Source organism: Schistocerca gregaria, unplaced genomic scaffold (assembly GCF_023897955.1).
Source record: "Schistocerca gregaria isolate iqSchGreg1 unplaced genomic scaffold, iqSchGreg1.2 ptg000492l, whole genome shotgun sequence".
NCBI lineage: Eukaryota > Metazoa > Arthropoda > Insecta > Orthoptera > Acrididae > Schistocerca > Schistocerca gregaria.
In genome coordinates this window covers 2,199,912-2,206,376 of record NW_026061899.1, presented here as the reverse complement: position 1 = coordinate 2,206,376, position 6,465 = coordinate 2,199,912, and positions in this window count along the sequence as shown.

The following is a 6,465-nucleotide window of genomic DNA, read 5'->3' as shown; positions in this document are numbered from 1 at the left end:
TTCTAATTTCTCATTTCATCGCCTTTTAGTTTTTTCTTTGCTTTCTACTAAATCACAAGTTCTAGAAAACTTGTCTATTAAGTAAAACATATGCTCCCAACATAAAGGAACTTGCAGACCACACAGAAGACCTGAAAATTTAGTTTGATTTTGGAGCAGAACAGCTGGTGTTGGCAGTAAAAAATTTTATAATTTTGGTGTGGAGCAACCTTACTTACCTTCTATTGTTGTGACAGAAATACTAATAAACATTTAACATGTATTTGGTCCAAAGAAGTTTATTTCTACAGTGTCTGCTAGGATGCCATTGTTTATCAGTGAACAATGTAAACCACAAAAAAGTAAATGAGAATAATAGGGTTTAGGAGCATACTTGTCACAACCATTGTAGTGGAAGTGCTTCTGCTATGACTAACATTGTGTGAATGTTTCTAACTGGATGACAGTAAGACCATGGTCAGTACTGGAACCTGAAAGTACCTTATCTTGCTCCTGCCCTTCTGCAGTAATATAAAAATGAAACAGAGTGTCTTCCAGTGTAGAATTTTAACATTTTAAAGTAGTTCCTAGAACATGTTTCAGTATTCAGGTTGCAAAAGAAATTTTTGGAGCATCTGTCAACGTTTTCAATTGTATAACTGTGTCAAATGTACGTACGTCTTGTTCAGCAGTATTCAGTTTGTAAATATTTCAAGAGAGATGCTCTTTTTAATTTATTAAATGCCACATCAGTAAAGTGGCAATCTATGGGATCAAATTGAGGCAGTTTTAATATTGGACCTGGTATGGCCTACAGATGCACCATTGGTTATTTATACTAAACACAAGCCTTAGAACAAAATGAATAGCACTGAATGTAAACAAAATTTGAAAGAGGTAAGTGCTGGCACAGATTGCATTGACTTGTTTATCAAGTTTTGTATTGTCATCAGAGCTAATAAAGTTATTGCCAATAACAATGAACATGAAGGAGTTATAAGTCTGTCTTGTATCAACTGGCCAAAATTGAAAACTAATCGGTTAATGTGAGAACAAGGGGACATAAGTGACAACATAATCTCGATCTTGGTGAAACAAACTCAAATGAATACAGATATTATTTAGTAACATTTACTAGCTATTCTAGTTCCCCACAACAATGTACAACTGCCTTTGGCTATGAGATTTAGCTTTATTGCAGCAAGAGAGAATGGATGCAAGGTATTTCAGTGTGTACTACAAGTATTTTGATGAATTTTCATTTCCAACAAGTAGTACATTCTGGCTGCAGGCATACAATTTTAAATGTATTGGGCCTAATTATTGTTTCTATTGTAAACATGACTAGCATTAGTGGTCATGTAAAAACAGTAGCACATATTATGTAGCTCTATTTGCTGAAGAGCTACTCAGGTCAGAATATTACAACCTATTTGTAGCCCACCTTATTGGTGAAATTACTGTAGCTGTGAAGTTGTCATTTGGAACAGAAGCGCACAATAAAGTATTTTGAGACCAGCAGAAGTGCTTTTTACCAATGTATGTCGGTAGTTCTAACAATTTTTCGTCCAGTGAGTCTTCCACCTAGCTTATGGTTTAACACTATGTAGCAGTGAGATAACAGGTGACCATCGGCATGATTAAATGTTTCTTAAACTAACTGTTTCTGTAAGTTGATAAAATTAACCCTTAAGTAATAAAAATGGTCATGTATATAGTTGCACACTGAAGTCCCAAATTATATTTATAATGCAGTGTTTGTTAATGTTGTAATGTGCCTACGAAACATTTATGGTTGAAATTTACTGTAAAAGATAGATGAATTTAAAAAAAATGCTAATGGTCTTCTTAATTTTGTTGGTTTCATTGTTCCCATCACCTATTACGTATGTGAGAAATATTAGCAGTGAGGCTGTTTTGTTTTTTCGTATGGCATTGAGTAATTACTTCATAGCAAATCCCAGAGGTTAAAAATGTTGTACTGCATGAAAGGCATGGTAATTCTACAGAGCTGCAGTTGCACTACCTTTGAGCTGTGTACATTTTTTAAAATACAAGCAGGTATCAATTTTATGCTGTAAATGTCTTGGTAAGCTTTCCAGTGGAACAACCAGAAATCTGTGTGCAAATTAACACCATGCAAGCAGTGTAGGTAATGGTGACAGCTCTTTTAATACACCCTGTTTATGAAAACAAACTACATACACACAATTTTCGAGTGTTTAGGAGAGGAAAATAAGCTTTTTTTTATGTGACTGCCTCTAAATTTCTTTTTTTATAGGGGGAGACGATGTTGGTATATGAAGCACTGGTTACCAGTTCAGCTGAATGCATTGTCACTATTTGAGCAAGCATATTCCAGTTGTGCCATAATGTAGACAGGTGATATTATCTGAATTGCCCCTATACCAATAGTCACACCATATCTTGAGCATTACTAACATGTCTGGCCCCACAAATTCTTTGTAAATGTAGATTTTTGTACACAATGTATGCAACTTTTTTAGGAGCACCTGCTGACCAGAGAGTAACAACCTCAGTCTAAAAGCAAGTAGCTGTACAGGACAGAAGGGTTGGAGCTTGACTAAGGTAACTCAGAAAGTACCTTTGTCCTTGATTCACATTACCTGTCATGACTAGAGAGAGATAAACAAAACAAAGATAGTTCAACTGTTAATTACCCCCTTGCCACACACACACACACACACACACACACACTGCTTAAACATAGTTACCATCATAAGCAAAAATTTACATTAAAAGGCGACAGGCACTTCCATTGAAGTCCTAAGTATGAGGTGCATCCTGAAAGTAATTGCCAAATCATTCTACTGCCACTGCAGCACTTGTGTTGTAGGTTCACACATTTCTCTGGTTCATTGTCTTGACACTGCAGCTCAATTTTGTGGTATTTATATTTGTTAGTGATCAGTCAAAATCTTTAGGACAACCTCTGAGCCCAGTGACTGTGAAGTGTGCTCTGTTATGTTTAGTTCCAACACACAGAACATTAAGCCAGCTGAAATTCATCAACTTGTAGACATTTACGGTGAGAAAGTGGATGAGACAGTTGAAGAAACACTCATGACGAAGCATGTGTTGGACAGCCTTCTGTTGTCACTGATGGTATGGGTGAGAAAACACATGGTTCACAATAAGAATGTATTTCAAAAACTGTTTTGCATGACTCAGTCATAAATTGCTTAAATTTTTGTGAATTGCGTTTGAAAAATGCTTTCAAAATTATGTACCTTGGCAGAGTTTTGACATTTCAGCACTGAATACAGTGATAAGGAAGATGAGTTCTTAAATAGAATCGTGACTGGTGATGAAACTTGGGGTCTTCATGACACTCCAAAATAAAATCAACAATCTATGGAGTGAAGGAACTGACAGTCCGACAATCCTCCACCACCCCCAAAAAAGAAATCATAATGAAGTTGCAAGTGCAAAAAGTCAGGTGAAATGGATTCTGCGACCAACAAGGCATTCTGCTTGTTGAGTTCCTTCTCAGAGCTGAAACCATGAAAGCGGTATGATACTGCAAAACACCGAGAGAACTCCATCACACTATTCAAAACAAAAGATGCAAAACTCTCAATCGAATCATTATGATGCTTCATTTCTGCTGGTGGCACTGAAATCCTTACTAAACAATTCACTTGGGAACAGTGAGACCACCTGCCAATCAGTGCTGATCTCACATCTTCGGACTACCACTTTTACTTCATCATCAGTCAGGATGAAGGTGCTTGAACACCTATGATGATGTAAGCAAGTGTGATCAGTATTGGAGGTCTTAACTGGTATTATCTTTCTATGAAAAGGGCATAGAAAAGTTGGATTACTGCTATGACAAATGTCTGAACAGTGGTGGCTGTTACGGTCTGAAGAAATGTTTTCATGAGTCCTTTCCCACAATGGTACTTACTTTTCTGGCATGCCTTGTATATTTTAATGCCTTTTGGCATACCAGTGTGGGTATAAAAGCTGACGAAGAACACCCCACATCCTCTTCTTTACAGCAGTCACATAATGGGGACACTCAAGCCAATATGAACCACCTATTTTCTATCAGCAGCCATGTTTGACCATGAGGTTTGATCAGCATGTTGTTGAATCTTGTGGATCATACACAGGGTTATTCAGCTGCCCCTGCCATAAAGTTTTATGGAACCTGCAACATCTTCAAGAACCACACCCATGATTTTAATCTTCTCTCCTCCCTACATGCTCACTGTTAGTCCTGCAAAAACAATGAACAGAACCTTTTTGTATCAAAATTAACTACATTACATTTTGTACTTTGTTGGACACCACACTTTCTGTGGCATTCAAGAAAAAAGGCATTTGAATGCCTGTCTTGTACTTTTTGTTAAATAATTCAAAAACTATGGCTTCTAGTAAAAATGTATCCCCTCCCCTCCCAAAAAGAAATGACTACATTAAATTTCCCACAAAAAGATCCTGTTCATTTTTTTTATGTAGGACTAGTAATATGCATGTAGTGGGTGAGAGAAATGAAAATCTTGCCCATGACATTTGTAGGCATTGCAAGTTGCATAAAACCCATGGGTAGGTGTAGTTTAATCATCATGTACAGGTTTATCATGCCAAAAGAACTAATATAAGATTTCTCTGGCTTCATAAACAGCTCAAGAAACATTTTACACCACATTAATGTATAGTGTTTGCACTTTTCTTAATCAGAAAATCATTTCTCATTGCTTTCCTGACCACAGAAAATTCCTACACACAGCCAACTGTTTTTGTTGTTGTGGTCTTCAGTCCAAAGACTGGTTTGATGCAGCTCTCTATGCAAGCCTACATCTATTTGAACCTGCTTACTGTATTTCCCCTTCAACAGTTTTTCCTCCTCTCACTCAAATCCCACCAACACCAAATTGATGATTCCTCGATGCATCAGCGTATGTCTTATCAACCAGTTCCTTCTTTTACTCATGTTGTGCTGAAAATTTCTTTCAATACTATGTCCCTGGTAATTTGATTTGCAACTGCATAATTATTCCATTAGCCACCTCTAGGTGCAGTGCAGAGGGTGTCGAGTGCCAGTAGTAGTCATCTATCCACTTATTGACTACCTCTGTAACTTAGTGTTCACTGCTGCTGCCTATCATGGCGAGGACGCAGGTTTAGATTCCCTGTACTGCCAGGGATTTTTCTGGGTGAGAGGATTGGGAAAGTGTACATTCACCCTTGTGATGCCAACTGAGGAACTCGAGGACAAGAAAACTGACACAGGCAGGATAGTGGTGTGCTGGACGTCATTGGTAAACGATGACACGGTGGTCGGCCAGTACCGATGGACAGAGTTTACCTTATGTTTTATCCACGAAATCAACAAAATTTCTTCCTAGAAACACATTTCAAAAGATACCATCCTTTTCTAGCTTCAACTGCTTGTTGTTCACATCTCGTTTCGGAGCAAGGCTACACTTCACGCAGATACCTCCAGAAAAGACTCCGTAACATTTACATCCACTCCTAACATATTCCTCTTTCTCAGATATACAGTGAAGCCTGCATTTTATATCCTCTCTGTGTCAGCCAAAATCAATTATTTTGTTACCCAAATAACAAAACACTTCTATTATCTTCAGTGTCTCATTTCCTAATCTGCGAGGTTTGTCCGAAAAATACATATAAAAGTTGCATAATAACTTTATTTTACAATTATTCAGGTATTACAATATGGTCTCCTTCAAAGTGCTCACCCTGAGACGTGATACACTTCTGCCAACGCCATTTCCACTGTTGATAACATTGCTGAAAGTCTTCAGTTGTGATGTTGTTTAGTTGCCATGTCGTTTCCACATCTCCCAATGCCACACCATTACGCATTTTTGGGAACATGAAGAACTCACACGGGATTAAATCCAGTGGTGATTGAGCTTCGGGCCAAAAACACAACGAGCGACATGTGTGCGGGCGCATTCTTGTGATGAAGGGTCAAACTCTTGCCACAAGAGCTCCGAGACGTGTCAGAACTTCAATTCCTTGTGAACAATGCTCCAAGAATCAACACTGTCATCACATTGGACCTTGATTTTCGCGACTCTTTTGTTCTCGGTTCTCCTGCTAGTTTCCATTCCTTGCTTTGAGCTCCACATCGAATTTCTAATACCAGGACACGTCTTCAGTGATGACTCGGTTGAGAAAGTCACCTCATTCCTCTGCTTCCAACCAATCCCTACAGCACTCAACCCTCTTTGCTTTCTGTTCTGGTGTCAAGAGCTTCGGTACAATTTCTTCATTTCAAGTTTTTGTGAACAATTGTTTTGAGGGTTGACAGCTTGTCAGCAATCATTCTGTCAATCCACGGTCTTTAAGAACACAATCTGCTGCACACTCCCACCTTCACGCAGAGTGCTCTGACTCTGAGCATTGATTTGATTGATTACAGCAGTAGTCTCACCTGATGGTGACTGCAACCTGTAACATAAAGACATTATTCAACCTTTATAC